This window comes from Triturus cristatus, chromosome 5_1 (assembly GCF_964204655.1).
Source record: "Triturus cristatus chromosome 5_1, aTriCri1.1, whole genome shotgun sequence".
Taxonomy (NCBI): domain Eukaryota; kingdom Metazoa; phylum Chordata; class Amphibia; order Caudata; family Salamandridae; genus Triturus; species Triturus cristatus.
In genome coordinates, this window is record NC_140587.1 from 219592078 (window position 1) to 219612455 (window position 20378).

Consider the following 20378-nt stretch of genomic DNA (forward strand, 5'->3'; position numbering starts at 1 on the left):
GAATAGATTTACAAGCAACCCAGCCTTATGGTCTTTAGACATAAATTCTTTAAAAGGAAGCAAAGTGATAGTGAAGATGTGGATGCTTACAAATCGGTGCCACGTAGATTGGCTGCCGATTGTCGTTTTGAGGCATTTACTGATCAAGTGAACAGAGACCAATTTGTGTGTCACTGCAAAGACAAACAGATCGGGCAAAAGCTGTTGAGTATGGGCAATCCCACTCTGGATGAGACCATCAAAGTTGCTAAAAGCATTGAGAATTCATTAGTATTATTAAAGGAGCTTGATGATCAACCCATAGAAAGTGTGAATGTGGTCGGGGCTATAGGTTTAAACTAAAGGCTGGATGCAACATTAATACAGGCAGTCCCAAACCCATCAAAACTGATAGTATTAGTTATGTGAGCTGGAACATGTGGATTTGTTGTGGCAACTTGCCTCACATTAAGGGTGGAAGGTGCCATGCAATCAGTGTTACACGCAATTACTGTAGAAAAGTAGGGAATTTCACTAAGGTTTGTTTAAAAAGAAATCTTACAAAATAAATGTCGCATGTGCGCGTGAGTCTGATTAAGAATCTGACTCTGAGGTGATCTCCGTTGTGGTGGATGAGAAGCTGGTTACTCCCCAAGAAGATTGTTATGGGCATACACCAGTTGAGGGTGATCCTACCTGTTGTGTGGGTCGCATTCTAGAAGTTGCTGTTGGGGGCCAAACTTTGAACCTGTTAGTAGATCCGGGAGCCAGAATCAGTATGATAACCCAAAAGCTCTTTGAGGAAACGTGGGGTGAGATACAATTGTTGCTTACTGATCGTTCTCCTGTGTTGTATGAAGGTCGTAAAATTGAACTGTTGGGATAGCTTGAGGATGAATTAGAATTCAAGGGCAGGAAGATCAAAGGTAAGGCCTATGTGGCTGTAAAAGGCCTCAACATCCTGGGGTGGTTCTACCAGGGGCTTTTGGGATAATCTTACTACCAGGGGCTAGAGAACAGGTAGTTGACTGTGATGATGACGGGCAGAGAAGGAGGAGCAAGTTCCGCTCCGTTTTTAGTGATGAATTAGTTAGAATTCACTGTTTAAAACATAAAATAATTATGAAAGAAGGTGCTCTCCCCATCAAACACAAACTTAGAGGGGTGCCTTTCAGTGTGAGAAAATATTTAGACAACAACTTGAAGAGTTTGTGTGCTAAGAAAGGGCATCATTAAGCCTACAGAGTCTTCTTTTTGTCTTTCTCCTATAGTTGTCGCGCATACGACAAGTGGGCAGTTACGTGTCTGTGTTGACTTAAGATCCCTCGAAAAAAGAAATTTGGGTGGATTCACATCCATTGTCAAAAATATTTGATTTGTTTGCTGGCATAAAAGGAGCAAAGTTTTTCAGCAAATTGGATTTGGCCAGTGCATATCATCAGATTGAACTCCATTCTGAATCACAGCATCTATCAGCGTTCACTTCTCACCAGGGTACTTTTAAGTACCATTACATGCCGTTTGGTTTGGCCTCGATCGCTTTGGTCTTCCGAAGAGCAATGTCCAACCTGCTTTGGATGTGGAAGGTGTCCTGATTTTTCAGGATGGCGTTTTGATCTTTGCTAAGAACAGTACGTCACATGATACGGTCCTACAGAAGGTTCTCAGTATTTTTGAGAAGAGAGGTGTTGTGCTCAAATCAGAGAAATTTAGGTTTTTCTGTCATGAAGTTGAGTACTTAGGTCATTTATTCTAGCAAGATGGTATCAGCCCCAGACCTGGACTGGTAGAGGCCAATGTGAATGCTCCACCCCCAACAGGCAAAAGTGGTGTAAAGTCTCTTTTTTATTTATAAACAAATTTTATTATGTCATTAATCACATACAGACCAGGGCCCTTGAACACAGAGAGCATCTGCCATATTGCACACCACAAAATACTGATATTGATATTTAGCTTACATTTTACCAAGAAAAAAATTATACAACACATAACAATGTGAATGTTTTGAAACCAAGCCCTTTGCGCTACTCTTCTGCTGCGTCTCTTCTGCCCCAACGTTGCTCACCTCAACAAAGTCTCTTTTGGCATTGTGTGAGCATTACTCTAGGGTTATCCCTGACTTCACCACCAAAGTATATCCCATCAGCAATTTGCTTAAGGGTGTCAAATTTGAGTGGTGGAAGGAGGGTAAAAGGGCATTTGATTTAGTCAAATCTATGTTGGTGAGCAGCAAGACCCTTAAACCCTTTGATCCCAATTTTCCATGTTGCATTACAGTTGATGCCAGTCAAGTGGGGTTAGGTGCAACTTTGGCACACAGGATTGAAGATGTAGAGCAAACTGTAGTGTTTGCTTTGAGAGTTTTGAGAGATGCTGAACTGCAGTATTCTGTGATCAAAAAGGAATTGTTGGCATGTTTGTGGGCCATTGAAAAATTTCACCCATTTGTATGGAGAAGGCATTGTTTGTTACAGACTGACCACAAGCCCTTAGTCATTATTCTTGGAGGTGGTGTGAACAAGTGCTGCACCCCTAGGATTTTAAGGATGATCACAAAACTCTCACAGTCTCAGTTTGAGGTAACCCATATTTCAGGGGGTAAGAATGGAAGAGCAGAGTTTCTGACCCGTTTCCCTTTTGGAATCAAGTTATCACGATAATTTCCAGTTGTGTGATCTTCTTGATGAAGATTGTGAGGATTGCTTGGTTGCAAGCCTGGAGATACCAGGATTCAAATTGGGTTCAGAAAAGGATTGGTTAGCTGCTTTCAACAAAGACCAGATTCTACAGGATGTTTATGAGTTAGTCAAGACTGGTTGGCCCAGAGAGAAGGTGCTCTCTCCTCTAATGCAGTCATACTGTAAGGTTAAGAGTGAGATTTCTTTAGAAGATGACTTGTTGCTTCGATTAGATAAACTCATACCACCTCATTGTTTCAGACATGTCATAATTAGGGCTCTAGGTTTTATGGTATTTATTTTTTTGACATTTCTAGCTGTATTTATCCATATTTATTTTTTGTCAACTTGATCTGTATTTATCCATATTTATTATGGGTTTTGTGAAAACAATTAAGCTGAAACTGGTATATTTCCACATTTATTTAACCAATAAATATGCAGTCATGCTTGAATGCCTGCCAGGTTTTAGTGATATGAACACCCGCAGATGATAAATCAATGCACTTATAGGAAAATATGCACACTTCAGTATCAGCCTTGTGCATATCTACTGCTGTTTAAGCCTCTTTACTAAAATTGTTTTCTTTTTTAACCTCCTTACCTATCAATCCACACAGGTATTGGAACAGCACTCATGTCAAAGTGTATTTAGAGTCACTCAAAAAACACCCAATTTCAGTGTTTATCCACATTTAAAAATCAAGACAGTCAAGAAAATAAATGGTTTTTTTTGTCTGTATTTATCTGTAAAAATCAGTAAAAACGGAAAACAGGGCGCCTTAGTCATAATCAATAAGGCCCATGATGGTCATTTGGGGGCCACCCTAACCAAACGTCATATCTTGGAGACATTCTGGTAGCCAGGCATGGGCTCTGAGATTGATGAGGTGGTAGCTAACTGCTGTGCGTGTTGCTCAGTCAACAAGAGTTTAAAGGTGATGACTCCTCCTCTCATACCTATCGAGTATCCTCAAGGGTCAGTGGGTTAAACTTGGCAGGGATGGAATGGAACCATACGACTCTGCCTGAAGGTTGCGGGTACATTCTTGTCCTGTTGCATAATGCCTAAAAATATCCTAATATCATGATTGTGAGGGAGCTGTCATGCGTGCCGGGTCCGATCCCGGCGAACTACAAAGATGACCGGTCCCGCTATCGTGCATGCGCGGTAACCGGCAACAAAGCATAACATTTCCCCGAGCTGAGATGATTTGCGTTACAGCTTCGGGATTCTGAGCAGTCCTTTTCCGGCCCCTTACCTGATCTTCCGGGTCACCTGCTGGTTGAATCCCTCATTGGGTTCCAGGCGTCCTGCTTCCTTCATCGTCGCAACTCAAGTTCTGGCGTCCTGCTTCCTTCGTCGTCACATTTCCAGCTCCGGCGTCCTGCCTCCTTGAGTCTCCGATTCTGCGCATTTTCCTGGGTCTTCAGGCCGTTTCTCTTGCTTGTGATGTCCTGCTCTCCACCCTGGCTCTCCTGGCTTCTCTCCGATCGCTCCTCATATAACTTCATGGTTTCCCCTGGCTCCCATGCGCCTGCATTTCTGTTGATACTCCTAGAAGGAAAGAAAGTAAACAGAAAAGCTGCATTATGGTAACAGCGCCTTTTAGCGCTGAATATGCTTTTTTTACATTAATGCTTATCTGATGTGGAACCCGTGTCCTTGGAGATCTGTCTTTTTCCTGCCTTTGATAACGCCAAGAATATTCCTGAAAGCAAAGGAATTTCCATTAGATATACCTGATGCTAAGAAGGATCTTAGCTAGTTTTATTTCATTTTATTAGTTTTAAATCTACCTTATGTTGACTTCACACTCAAATATGGTGTTTGGAATTACAAACCCAGTCATCGTGGGCCCATAGGTGGATTTCAGTGCACTCTTCTTCTATTTTCTTTTTTATTTCTGTTTTCTGAATTCTTTATTTACGCACTCTCTTTTTCTTTGTCTTTTAGGCTAAAACGCACCTCCCACTGGAACACTTTATCAGTATTAGTGTAAGAAGAGATCTTTCCAGGTAGTTAGAATTCCACACATGTTACCGTGTAGACTTATAGGACTAGCATTTCCTTATACACTTTCTATCTTTTGTTCAACAGATATTTTTCCTGGCTGCTTGGTTCTGTCCTAGAGTGGGGTGCATTGTGGGACATTTCTTCTCTCCCTATTTTTTTCCTTCTTCCCCTGGTCTCTGTTGGCACTTTGACATAGTTGGGTGCGATATGTGATCAGGAGAGGTTGGGACCTTTCAGATTTTGCATGCATTCCTGCGGAAACGAAATTACAGATTCTGACTGGAACCCAGTGCCAGTAATGTTATAAAATTCCTTAATGAGGTTTTCATGAGGGAAGGGTTTCCTGAGTTGATCATTACTGACCTTGACGCAGTGACTCTATCCCCTCCCCCAGCAATGGAGTCGCCTGATGTTCGTACTAGCTGCTCCGTATGAGGCTGGCCGCCGGACTTCTTCGGAGGATTCTTGTTCGCGGCTCCCGCGGGGCAACACGCTGCGGCCCGCGGCAGTGATCTTACTGTTACTTGCTACGCATGCCTGAAACTGACTGTAAACAGGCTGAACCACAGTAGCAGGGTAGTGCTACGAGCCGGGTCGGTTGCTGGGGAAGCCACTACGAGCTCTCAGGTGTGCGCTACACGTTGAGACCCTTCTGGGGAGCACTTCTGGAGCACTTCTGGTTGGTCTACTGCCGACCCAGCTGGAAAAACAAAAGCCTAGATCCGGAGGACGTATCTGGAATAAAGGTTTGCAGAACAGCGGGGGAGAAAAGTCTTCAATTTTATTTTTTCCTCTCTTCTCCTCTTGCCTGGATTTCTTCTCCCATTTGATCAGCTGAGACCTCTTGCTGTCGGAAGCAAGATGGCGGCTGGTTAACGGCCGGCTGGCCGAGGGCGAGATGGTGTTCACGGCGTCCTTGGTTAGGAGTAAGCCCCGCGGAAGTGCTGGAAGGCGGAGCCTAGGCAGAGCAGCGCGGAGCTGGGGGAGACGGAGTGGAGTCGAACGGAACGGAGAAGAGCGTGGGACGTACAGAGCAGATTCTCACCAGGAGCGGGGTGGTGATAGCGGTTTCGACATATCACATTGGCCCGCTGAAAGGCGAAGAAGCGTGATGGCTCCGAAAATAGCGGCTGGGGGGAAAACAGCGTCCCAAAGAAAGAAAGCGCTTCGGGAGGATGGTGGTGTCAAGATAGAGGGAAACGAGGCCCCTCTCGAAAGAGGAAGAAAACATCAGCAGAGTATGGTGAAGACCCGCCAGACCCCCACCTCAATCGCAGATATCTTCCCCAAGGCCGGTAAGGAGAAGGAGGCAGTAATGGAGGCGGAGGTGGAGGGGATGGGGGGTAGCACTACATCGGTGGACAGAGGCCCAATTGGGGGTTCGAAAATAGATTTCAACACCGAGGCATCACCCATCGTAATAAATCCGGATGAAGACATAGTAGTGGTCACCAACTCACCTTCCCAATTTAAAATAGGGGAAAAAGAGGCGCCACAAAATGTATTCCAGGCGGAAAATGAACAGCCACCCCAGAACTCAATGCTGCAAGACGCAAGCAAACCTGGGCCAGAAGCTATTTTGGTAGACACCGGAGAATCATCAACAACTCGAGCAGAAGATGTATCCGCTATGGGCCTTTTAAGAGCCGAGTCGGATCTTGATCTGGGAGATCTATGCAGCGAAAAAGAAAAGGTCCCAAGTGAGTGCTTCTTTTCAACTTCTGAAGGGGCTGGCTGGTCGGAAGACGATGAACATAGCTCTGAATCAGAATCAGAGTCAGAGGGGGACTCAGGAAGTAACTTAGAGGTAGATGTTCCAGTAATAGCTGCCAGGCCCCCTCTGGCGATAAGGAATCAGAGTCAGACTCAGATTCAGAGTCGGTGTGATATCAATCGTGCTCAATCCTCCGCTCCTCCTCTCCAGGGGATGCTAATTTATCTTTACTGGAGACGATCCATCAAGAAATTATCGCACACAGAGAAGAGACACGCCAGGACAATCGAAAGGTCCAGGCGGCGATGAGGAAGATGCAGGGTGTAGTGAGGAAACTTTCTAAGGCCTGTGCTAACACCGGGGATAGAGTCTCAAACTTAGAAGAGAGGGTAGTAACAATAGAGGCAGAGGTAGCTGAAGCTACCCTTAAGGTTGATGCTCACTGTGCCCAGGTGGTGGATCTCCAGTGGAAGACGGAGGAGTTGGAAAACAGGCTCTGTCGAAATAATTTGAGGGTTCTGGGGGTTCCGGAGGGGGCTGAGGGCCCTGATATAAAGGCCTATATCATTAAACTCTTCGAGCAGGGGTTTCCAGAGCTCTCCAGCTGGAACTGGGCTACTGAGATTCAGCGTGTTCACCGTACCCCCTTCAAAATCCGAAAAAATGTGAGAGGAGGAGATAAACCCAGAGCGGTATTGGTGTTTTTTGGAAACTTTATCCTGAGACAGTCTATTGCCGAAAAAGCGAGACCAGATGCTAGGAGAGCTGGTGAAGGAATCTCGTTTTTTGTCCGTCCAGATTATTGCCATTCAACCGTCGAGCGAAGATGGAGACTGAGGGAGATGATCAAGCCCTTTCGGGACAAAAAAATACAAGCCTTCCTGATAAACCCGGCACAGTTAAAAGTAATTAACGATGGCAAAACTCTATTCTTTAGCTCAGAAATTAAAGCTAAGGAGTATTTGGACTCTATTGATTCTCTCGGCAATTAGATTCTGAACTACTCTTCGGGTTGGGGAGCTAAAAAATCTGAATCTCATGTAGACATATATGTATGTTATGTAGTTTATTTTCCGGTGCATGTGGTATATGTTTGTTATAGGTTATAGGTCTAAGGGTTTATTTAGGTAATGGTTTATTTTTGCTGCCTTTTACCGCAAACACCGCTGACCATCACGTGCACAGACAAGGCCTGAGCGCTTCACAGTCAGGGGTAGGTCAGGGTTGGGTAGGTGGGGTGAGGGTTGTGGTGGGGGGGTGGGGGAGGGTCAGGGGTTGGAGGGGGAGGGTTGGGGAGGGGGTCTGAAATTAGGAAAAAGTTGCAGTTTGGAATATTATGGGTCTAATCGTCAGTGTAAAGATTTTGTAATTAATTATCAGTTAAGGCCTCAGGTAGTGTTAGTTTTTCAAGTAGATCCTCAGGATGGCGAACATTAGGATATGCTCAGTCAATATCAGAGGGCTGAATGATCGTAGGAAGCGTCAAAATTTAGTCCATTTTGTAAAATATAATAGATTGGATGTGTTATGTCTTCAAGAAACACACCTCCCATGGGCTAAAAGGAACCTATGAGTTAGTGGCCTGTTCAACACAATCCTCGATAAATAGGGGAGTAGCAGTCTTGGTTAGATCATCATTAGGAGGAGTTAGAAGGACCAAAGCGGATAGTAATGGGAGATGGGTTTTAGCGGAGCTGGAAAAGGGCTTCACATTATGTGTAGTGTATGGATCTAATAATGACGATCCCGAGATTTATGATTTTTTGGAAATAGAGTTAGCCACTTGGTTAACTCCTATAATTCTTTGTGGTGACCTAAATATCTCAGCAGACTGGGGTCCGAATGCAGTTTATTCTGGACGAAAGCCCAGAGTTTATAGGGCTGTCTCATCTCTTATAAGGTCACACGGGCTATTAGATGTATGGCGGATGAAGGAGCCTAAAGATCCAGGATACACATATTTTTCAAATCCATATCAGAGATATACTAAGTTGGATTACTTTTTTGTATCAGATTCAGAAAGAAGTAGAGTAGCAATATCTAAATTTCCAAAGTTATTATCGGATCACAATCCTCTGGTCTTAATATATGAATTGGAGAGATTAGAAAGGGCATGCACTAGGTGGACTTTTGAAAGGAGATTATTGCTAGATAAAAGATTTGTAGATCATATTCGGAAATGGGTTGGGGAGTTCTTTTCTGCTAATAGATACAGCGCCTCACGAAATGCTGTTTGGGAGACGTTCAAGGCAGCCTTAAGAGGTGAACTAATAAGCTGTGCCGCAAGACTGAGAAGAGAAGACAGGAGCGAGGTGGAAAGATTAATGAGGGAATTATCAGGGGCTGAGGAACAACATACCTCTGATATAGTACAAGGCAGAGAGAGTATGGAGAGCCAAAGGAAATTGTTAGTAGTCAAAGCTGATTTACAGAAGCTGGCTACGCTTAGGGCAGTAAGTGAATATCAAACCTCAAGGCTCCAACGCTATGAAACCGGCGAACAAGCTGGTAGAATTTTGGCACTACAAATTAAGCAGGAAAGAGTTAAAAATAATATCACTAAGATAGAAGATAATGGGATAGAGTATACAGAAGCTAAAGATATTCTCCAGGTGTTTAAGAACTTCTATCAAGGCCTTTATACTGAAGAAAATACAGGAGGTTATCAAGCCCAAGAGTATGTTGATAATGGTCCTCGGCTTGGTAATACAGCTAGGGAAGAGTTAGAATGGGATATTAGCGAGACTGAGATTGTAACAGCTTTGCAGGAACTACCCATGGGCAAGGCTTCGGGCCCTGACGGGATCCCATTGGAGATATATAAATCTATCGCGTCTGAGAGGTGTTTAGCCAAAATATCGAGTTTTAAATTTCGACCTACAATAATATCGTGTTTTTAATATCGTAGGTACAGAATATCGAAGTCAAGAATATCGATGGACAGAATATCGATCCCAAGGTAAGTAATATCGAAGTTAATAATATCGAAGTAATTCATATCGATGTAAGTAATATCGTAAGTAAAAATTTCGATGTCAATAATATCGATATTTATTTAGTGTAATGTCATTTAATATGTATTTTATTTGTATGTTAAAGATTATTGTAATGTATTTTAATATATTTAAAAATAAATGTTTAGAGATTAATAATTATTTTACATTTAATTTAGCGTTTTAGTATCAGAGCGGGTTGTGGGTTTATAGGGGAATAGGGTGGGAAGTAATTTAATTATAATTAATGAATTAATATGTATTGTTTAATTGGTATTTATGATTAATTAATTGGTAATTAATTAATAATTGGTAATTAATTGATTAATTAATTGTTAATTAATTATTAATTGTAAAATTATTTTATTAATTGGTTAATTATATACATTATAATTAGTTTATTATTAATATTTATTTATTGTTATTGTTAATTAATTAATTGGTGATTTAATTTTATTAAGTGATTAATTGATAATTAAATTAATTATGTGAATTTTTATGTGTAGTGGGTTGTGGGTTTATAGGGGAATAGGGTGGGAAGTAATGTAATTATAATTAATTAATTAATATGTATTGTTTAATTGGTATTTATGATTAATTAATTGGTAATTAATTAATAATTGGTAATTAATTTGATTAATAGATTAATTAATTTTTAATTAGTTATTAATTGTACAAATATTTTATTATTTGGTTAATTATATACATTATAATTAGTTTATTAATAATATTTATTTATTGTTATAGTTAATTAATTAATTGTTAATTAGTAATTAATTGGTGATTTAATTTTATTAATTGATTAATTCATAATTAAATTAATTATGTGAATTTTTATGTGTAGTGGGTTGTGGGTTTATAGGGGAATAGGGTGGGATGTAATTAAAATAAAATAAATAATGATATATTTTATTTATTTGTAATTATTATTAAATAATTGTTATTAGTTAGTTAAATATAGTAAATATAAATAATTGATTATTGTATTTTATTTGTTGTTATTGCTAATTAATGTATTGTTAATTAATAATTAATAGGTGAATATTTGTAATTTCGTAGTTAATATGTATGAATTAGTCAATTAATAACTATATTAATTATAAAGAATGTATTATTAATTGTAAATAAGAGATAAATTGATATTTAAATCTATTGTGTATTTTGTATGTGTAGTGTGTTGTGTGTTAAAGGGGGAATAGTGTGGGATGTAATTTAAATTTATTTATTTAAATATTTATTTTACATAATTGGTATTTAATAATAATTTTTTTTTTAAAACATTGTTAACATGCAATTTTTTTATAAGAAATTATTGAATTGGTTATAATGTTCATAGAATCACTATGCTATCTAGTGCTTTCCCAACTGTTTTACTATCTGGAGTGGGAATAGTAATTTTTACCCCTACGCTATCCAGCGCTTTCCCTACTGTTGCACTCTCTGGAGTTGGAATAGTAATTTTTACCCCTACGCTATCCAGCGCTTTCCCTACTGTTGCACTCTTTGGAGTTGGAATAGTAATTTTTACCCCTACGCTATCCAACCTTTTCTCTACTGTTGCACTGTCTGGAGTGGGAATAGTAAATTTTACCCTTACGCTATCCAACACTTTCCCTACTATTGCACTCTCTGGAGTTGGAATAGTAATTTTTACCCTTACACTATCCAACACTTTCCCTACTATTGCATTCTCTGGAGTGGGAATAGTAAATTTTACCCTTACGCTATCCAACACTTTCCCTACTATTGCACTCTCTGGAGTTGGAATAGTAATTTTTACCCCTACGCTATACAACGTTTTCCCTACTGTTGCACTCTTTGGAGTTGGAATAGTTATTTTTACCCCTACGCTATCCAACGTTTTCTCTACTGTTGCACTGTCTGGAGTGGGAATAGTAATTTTTACCCTTACGCTATCCAACACTTTCCCTACTATTGCACTCTCTGGAGTGGGAATAGTAAATGTTACCCTTACGCTACCCAACACTTTCCCTACTATTGCACTCTCTGGAGTGGGAATAGTAATTTTTACCCCTACGCTATCCAACGTTTTCCCTACTGTTGCACTCTTTGGAGTTGGAATAGTTATTTGTACCCCTACGCTATCCAACGTTTTCCCTACTGTTGCACTGTCTGGAGTGGGAATAGTAATTTTTACCCTTACGCTATCCAACACTTTCCCTACTATTGCACTCTCTGGAGTGGGAATAGTAATTTTTACCATTACGCTAACCAACACTTTCCCTACTGTTGCACTCTCTGGAGTTGGAATAGTAATTTTTACCCCTACGCTATCCAACGCTTTCCCTACTGTTGCACTCTTTGGAGTTGGAATAGTAATTTTTACCCCTACGCTATCCAATGTTTTCCCTACTGTTGCACCCTCGGGAGTTGGAATAGTTATTTTTACCCCTACGCTATCCAACATTTTCCTTACTGTTGTTTTTGTTGAAGTTGGACTAGTAGTTTTATTGTGTCTGATATTTAATATGTTTTGTAATATTTTAGCTATTGTAATATATAATTAATAATAAAAATTATTCAAATTAAAAATATTGATTATTATTTGCTATATGTAATTATTTAATATTTATTAATGTTATTGTTTTATGTGTATAGATGTACTGGTAATTTAAATAAATATTTAATAATGTATATGTTACAGAAATTATTATTAAAAGTAATTATTAAGTAAGTGTATATATTATATATTATATTTATATGTTTAATTAAAGTTTCATTTAATTATATATATTTATTATACATTTTACATATTATAAAATATATTTAATTATGTTTCTTTGATTTATAAGTATTATTTGGTTTATTTTACATATATTTTTAAACTAAAAAAAAAACGATATTTTTGAATTACGATATTTTTGACATCGATATTAAATTATCGATATTTTTGTACTTACCATGTTGTAGATAGGATGTCGATATTCTTGACCACGATATTTTTGTTGCGATATTTTTGTAGGTCGAATTTTTGTCTTTCGAAATTATGTCATACAACCGTCTGAGATTATTCCGCTCTTGATTGATTTATTTAATGGTATAGTGTGTACAGGGGTGGTTGGTTCCAGATTCATGGAGGGAAACAAATATAGTGGTCTTTCACAAGAAGGGCAAACCCAGGGAGAAACCGGGTTCTTATCGCCCTATATCACTAATTAATGTGGACACTAAACTCTATTCAAAAATCTTGGCTAAAAGGTTGGGCAGGGTCATTGGTTGCCTGGTCTCCCCGTGGCAACATGGGTTTGTACCAGGACGTGGCACCACGGATCATATCAGGAGGGCAATAACATTGTTTGATGCCCAGTCCACTGTGGGAGACGAGATGGCCATGATCCTGCTCGACGCAGAGAAGGCCTTCGATCGAGTGGTCTGGAATTTTCTTTGGGGGATTTTAGTAGGAAGAGGATTCGGAGAGAAATCTATAAGAGCACTCACGGCAATGTATGTTAATCCAGTTGCCCGAGTTGTGGTCATGGGTCAGATCTCTGATATTATAACAAAAAATCGCGGTACGCGTCAAGGATGTCCCTGTTCCCCAATTCTCTTTGCTCTATATATTGACCCGTTTATTCGAAAGATATTAGGCTGTCCAAGAATTAGTCCTGTGATACGCGAGGGGCATGAAACTAAGATTCTGGCATACGCGGATGACCTGGCTGTGATCACGACTGATCCTCACCAGGCATTTCCTGAGTTGGTACAAATGGCAAAGGACTTTGGTGAATATTCAGGTTACTTATTAAATGAATCCAAAACACAAATAATATGTACCAAAAACATCATTAAAACAGATGAAAGATTTGTTGAATCGGCGATCTATTTGGGGGTCAGAATTAATGCTTCAACAGCCAAAATTATAGCTGAGAACTTTGGCCTACTGAGTAAATCTGTAGAAATAGATCTAAAAAGAATTGATGCTTTACACCTTTCATTGATAGGAAGGGTCAATGTGTTAAAAATGACAATGTTTCCCAAGGTTCTCTATTTTTTTCGAGCCATACCTCTCTTAATAGATGAAAAAATAATTAAAAGTCTGGAATCCATTTTTATAAAATTTGTATGGCAGTATGGGAGAGTTAGGCGCTCTACCAATCTTTTGTCTCTCCCTAGGGATAGGGGCGGCTTGGCATTACCGAATCTGAGGCTGTATCATTGGTCATGTTTACAGTTACATATGTCCATCCTTTTTCGGTCAGAGCCACAACCTACCCAGGGAATTTATGGCAGTCAGACACTTCCCTCAATTTACGAGCTATTAGTCGGGAGAAAAGCAGTTGGTCTTTTAATGCGGGCGGTTGACCGTAGATATTATAGGAAGGCTCGCTTTAAGGTATTGGGAGGTGTATGGGGGTCTGGAGGGCTATTTCAAAGTTTTGTGGAATCCCTAAGGTAAATCGATATCTTCACCTATATAATTCTAGGCTATTCCCTCCGATGGTAGCAGATAGGAATTTGCAGGTATGGGAAGAGCTAGGAATTAAGACACTCGGCGATATAATGAGGGGAGGTCAGATTTTGGGATTTGAGGCCCTACAGCTCAGAGTTGGCATCTCCCTAAAACACTGGTTACTGTATATTAAATTGACCAGCTGGCTGAAGGCTGTAAGACCAAGGATCTTATTGGCAGATGAATTTCCTATTATTGACCAGTTGGTTAAAGGGAGCGAGAAGATCAAGGTTTTTTATACCCTACTATGTGGAGAAATACAAGATGATTTAGAAAAAACAGAATCTGCTCTGGCTATAAAACTGGGAAATCCTGATATAGACTTAGATCTTGCCCTTCTTTTAAATAAGAAAATATTTCGCTCTACTAACTTGAGGGCACAGCATTACAAAACGTTGTTTAATTTATATCATACGCCCGCAAAGTTATATGCCTGGGGTATAAGGGAAGATGATACGTGTCCTAGATGTAAGGTAGGCTAGTCAGATCTGTTTCATATGTTTTTTGAATGTGGGTCCTTGGTTGGAATTCAGAGGGAGATAGAAAAATTCTGGGAGGGGTTGTTAGGAAAAAAAATCCTTTTGTCATCCACCCTAATGATTTTAGGTATCGACAATAGATTAAAATTAGGAAAAACGGAGGAGGCTTTGGTGTTTATGTCTGTTGCTGTACTTCGGATATTAATTTCCGCAGGCTGGAAAGATACCGTAGCCCCCTCTTTTCAAATGTGGCTTTCTAGACTACTTGGTATGCATAATATAGAGATCTCTCTGTATGCACAGAAAGGGAAGAAAGTAGGGGACTTTGGGGAAAGTATTTGGGCTCCCATCACAAAGTGGAGGGAGGACAGAAGTGCATAGGAGGAGAGAAGGTAGAGGGTTTTTTTTTTTTTTTGTTTTGTTTTTTTGTTTTTTGTTATTGTGTTAATGGCACCTCTGCTCCTTCTCTCGATATAGTGTTCCTGAATAGATAAAGGACTTGTGTTATTTATCTATGTTTTAAATTGGAAGTTCGAACCTTTGCGCTGATATTTTGACTCAATGTGATATTATTATGTACATACTGCAAACTAAAATAAAATTAATAAAAAAAGAGACCTCTTGCTGTCAAATAAGCCATCAGAGACTAATGAGTGAATAAGGCTAAGCTGGTCTGTGGCTATCTCTGGGACTTTGAACCTACCTGTGTTCTTCTGTGGCCGTCCTGTTTGCTGTTGCCCTCTCTCCCTCCCGCCGCCGCATTTCCAAACACCGCGGCCGCCGTGCGGAGGGGACTCCATTTCCCAGGCTCCTAAGCGCCGGAAGGCGGAACCCGGAAACGTAGCTCACGCGCCTGGAGGTGCTTTAAATCCCAGCTCACCTCCGGTGGAGCGGGCGCCTAAGCTGGTCTGTGGCTATCTCTGGGACTTAGAACCTACCTGTGTTCTTCTGTGGCCGTCTTGTTTGCTGTTGCCCTCTCTCCCTCCCGCCGCCGCATTTCCAAACACCGCGGCCGCTGTGTGGAGGGGACTCCATTTCCCAGGCTCCTAAGCGCCGGAAGGCGGAACACGGAAACGTAGCTCACGCACCTGGAGGCGCTTTAAATCCCAGCTCACCTCCCGCGTCGCAGGAACAGCGCGCGGGCAGCGCCGGGCTAAGCCCGGGCAAAGGGCGGGCCCTCTGTGGCCGGAGTAGGCTGGGCTGGGCCACCCCCCTTGGATGTCGATCCAGGTACTGTAGAATAACCGTGTTCTACCTATCAAGTCACAACTTCTTAATTGCGAATTGTGGACAATGTACAATACACGTATACAGTGGACAATAGACTTCTCACGTAAGGGATTGTAATTGATCTAAACTGTGTTCGACAAAGTTAGGTTGACTAATATTACCTAGCCATCCCGTTGTGAGCGCACTAGGAGGTAGGGAATATTAATTGCACTATGGCTACTAAACCAAAAACGCGCTCTACCAAGAGGAAACCATGTACTCCACTTATTTCCACACAAATAGGACTTGACACTAATACCCCAGTAGGATACACAGCACCACCAACTGCAATAGATTTAATGTTAAGGAAGGTTATTGGGGCTGTCAATGGAGAGATTGAGCGCACACAGAGACGCTTATCGATGACACCCATAAATACTTCCCACACACCTATACAAACCATACCCTCACAAATTGCAGATATAAACCTCTGTGAAAGCTTATAAAATAACAGTCTTGATGCTTCATTTGAAGCTGTCCCCTGTGGCCAACGGGTAACAGACATTGGGCTACCCCCGATAGGGCTGGAAAAAGAACAGCCAGAATCCGAAATAGAACTAATAGACGGGGTGCAAAGAACATACATACCAGAAAACTGAAACCAACTAGTGGGGGTGGCAAGACACACACAATAGACGATGAGGTTGTGGAAGTAGAAGTACTAGGTCCCTTAATTCCGCCAGGGTGGCTGCATCCTATAATTGCTGACCTCCAAAAACATATTGAGACTTTCATTACTACCCAAATAAAATCATTAGTTAGTAAATTAGATAAAATTGCTAATGAATTACAAAAACAGGCTAAGATGAAGGAGTCTACAAATTGCAACCTCACTGGAAATCCTACACCATTAGTGACTACCTTATTACGGCCAATTCCTGCTAATTACAATTGTGCAAGTAATGAACCATGTACTATTGTACAAGTCCATGCATTACCTAAAGTCTCAGCTCATTCGGAGGATAGAAGTATCCAAAAAGGTGGGAATTATGATAGCCATAAAAGCCATGTGCAGCCCAATACTACTCAGACTTAGACAGGGAATTTGCCCATTCACAGTCAGAATGATAATCACCAGGCAGGACAGGAGCATATGGACAGAACCCACTCCCCCCTCCCATGGGTAAATTTACCTCCTCAAGCAAGTCCCTATGTTGTGGTATTTGCTGGGGTACCTGAATTTAGGATGAGTCAGAAAGAGTCATGCACGGAACTCAAAAACATGATTATCAACTGGTTGAACATACATAGACCATTACAAGGGCAGGAAACTGGAGAAATTATACATGTTAGGAGAGTAGCCTGGTTGGGAAGCAGAAGGAAAGATATTGAAGGGGATTGCTTTATTGCAAACTTTAGGAATCCGAACCTAGTGGAGTATATACTGGGTAACCATAACAGGAATGCAACCAGTACTATACGATCTATGTCACTAGGGTACTTCTATCCTAGAAACTGTGTCGCCTACCCCTCAACTTACATTCAGGGAAGAAAGGATAGAGGAGTAGACGGATATAGGACAAGGATATCTGAATACAGTGGCCTGCCATTAGTAAATCAGGGTGGCCTACAGTGGACGAATAGATTCAGTCCCCTTCAGTCTTTGGATGAAAATGATTGACTACCCAAATTAGAGGTACACCAGGAGGGGATGGAAAGAAGGATGTCCACAGATATTAGCGAACTACCATCTCGGGGAAGTCATAAGCTGAATGGGCTGGAAGTTACCCCGTTAAAGCAGGACAGGGAGAAACAGGAGCCCACGACAATGAGGAGGGATGTAGTTAGGCCAAATGCCCAGGGTCTAAATGTGGTGAGGGCGTCGGGGGGAAGGGTGAATATAGCCTCCTGGAACATAGCAGGCCTAGCTGGAAAATTTGAAAATGTAGATTGGAGGAATCAACTATGTGGCTTTCATATATTAGCTCTACAGGAGACCTGGGCGGTTAAGTCCGATCTTTATAATTTGGAGGGCTATAAGTGTTTTTTTGTCCCAGCCCAGGAGAGCAGGGCAGGAAGGGCAAGGGGAGGGTTAATACTGTATGTGGATATTAACCTTAAGGGAAAATGGATTTTGCCATCTTGGACATCACACACCCTTCAAGCAGTAACATTCCAAGGACAAGGGCTGAGAGTACAGTTTTTTAATATTTATAACTCAGGCTCTTTAAACGGTAGGAATGCTGCTCTGCAGGAATTAGATGCCAGACTGAACCAAGAAGCCGATCTAAGGAAAGGGGGGGGAGAACCATTTGTGTTACTAATGGGAGATTTAAATTGTCATCTCTGCCCAAATTTGTTACCGGTAACTGCAGACTGGGATCTCTGCCCGGTCACGAAGGGGCCACACTTTGAGCACAGCACTGAGGGCACAACATTAACTAAATTAATTGGTACTCATACATTAGTACACACTATTGATTTGGTAGTCCCAGGCGCAGAGGGCACTCTTGTGCCAACTTTTAAAGGAAGAGGATGCTCCTCTATTATAGATTATATACTGATATCTCCCTTTGCAAAACATTGGATCACAGAGGTTAGTACCAAATGGAGTACCTTTAGTGATCACAATCCCTTGGTTATAGAATTATTCTATAAGGGCCACCTAGAAATGAACAAACAAGTGGATATTATTCTACGGCCAACAGACCAGGCGAGGCGTTTAAGGTGGTCAAAAATCAATGACCAGGAATTTTATACCACACTGGTTGTAAAGGGTAAAAAGTGTGTTGAAGACTGTTTAGATCTTAAGATAGGGGGAGTTGACTTAGTTGTGGCCTTTGGGGAATTGACAAAATTGGCCGAAAAACTATTAGAAGCAAAAGGTCCAAGAAAGTTAGGCACACAGCCAAGATGGTTTGATACTAACTGTTCCCGAGCATTAAGAAACCTAAAATCAAGCCTCAAAGCTAACCCTAGGGATAAGACTGAAGTGGCCAAGTATAGACAAATTTACAAAATTAAGATAAAAGAAAGAAAGGCTACCCTGCAAGCAGAAGTCGGGGCTGATCTAAGAGAAGCAGGAGAAAACAGGGATTTTACAGAATTTTGGAGGATTATTAATAGGCCCTGTTTCCAGGATAGTAGTGCGCCGGTTCTTAGTTCAAATATCCTCCCTCAGCAATGGGTGACTCATTTTGAGGGTCTTTATAACCACTCTAAAGACACAAAACAAGAAGGGGGTTGGGATGGCATAAGGAGTTTGGAAATAGACTTCACACTAGCAGGGATCATGAAGGCAATTCAAGGGTTGACACAGAATAAAGCTCCAGGGCCCGATGGCACTCCCCCAGACTTATACCGAAGTAACATTGACCTGTGGGCGCCAATTTTAACGAGGGTGTTAAATGCGGCCATTAAATCAGGACTCCCGAGATCTTGGTCCACCGCATTAATTGTCCCTATCTTTAAGAAGGGGAATAGGGACAATCCTCAATGCTATAGACCGATATCGCTGATTGATGTATCAGCCAAAATACTTGGGCGGGTGGTTTTGAATCGTCTTATGACCTGGACTGAAGAGCATCACACAATAGCCGATACACAGTATGGGTTCAGAGCGGGAAAATCGACTAGTGACCAATGTCTAAATCTATATTTACTGGTTGCTAAGTACACTAAAGCAAGCAACGGCCCCATTTACATGGGTTTTATGGATCTGGCTGCGGCCTTTGATAATGTGAACAGAAACAAATTGTGGGCAATGATGAATAATTTGGGAATAGACCCGGGCCTTATAAACATTTTGAGAGAGTTGCATTGGAATACTACAGCCAGGGTTCGCTTTAGCACGGAGGGGGGGCGAACTGACTCATTCCCATGTACAAGTAGAGTAAGGCAGGGGTGTATTCTCGCTCCCTTTTTGTTCTCATTGTATATCAATGATTTAGAGACAAGCCTTATTGCTCAGACTGTAGATTGCCCCAAAGTAGGGAAGCGTCAAATTCCGGTACTTCTGTACGTGGATGACGCAGTCCTGCTTGCACGAACCCCACGAAGTCTCCAATCACTCATCAATGGATTTGTAAAATTCATGGACAATTTAGACCTGTCAGTGAATTTGAGCAAATCATTTGCGATGGTTGCAGGCAAAAAGCTCACTAAGAAATCTGTGTTTAAAATAGGGACCCACATAATGGGCACTGTAAGTACCTTTCCCTATTTAGGCCTTTTATTTGACGGCAAGATCCAGTTTGATTCACTGATTGAGGAACATTGCACTAAATTGGTCTCCTCAAATGGTGCAATATTAAATTTTGCTCATAGGTTGGGACGTTGTTCCCCAGAACAAATAATGAGCCTATATAGCTCAATAAGTACCGCTAAGGCATTGTATGGAGCCGAGGTGTGGGGCTTTAGGGATGCTAAACATTTACAGCAAGAGGAAGATAAATTTCTCCGTAGAATCCTAAAGATCCCACAGTCTATTCCAGCGGAAATTGCACATTCAGAACTTGGGATCCCATATATCACAGACAAGGTGAAGATTAGGCCGGTCATGGCTTGGCTCAGTATTTGGGCCAATCCTGCGGCGGAACTAAGCAGTGAAATTGTTACGGACTGTTTGCAAAGGGTTAAGGGGATGCAAATCCCATGGCTGAAATATGTTAAAACAACATTAGAGGCTATAGACCAGCATACCCTCTTTAGTAAGCCATGTACAATCTCCAGGACCAGCAAACCACAAATTAAAAAACTGCTGCTGGAAAAATTGGAAATGGTTAGAGCAACCAAAGCATTAACATTAAAACGTTCAGTAGCAGCTCATTGTCTGG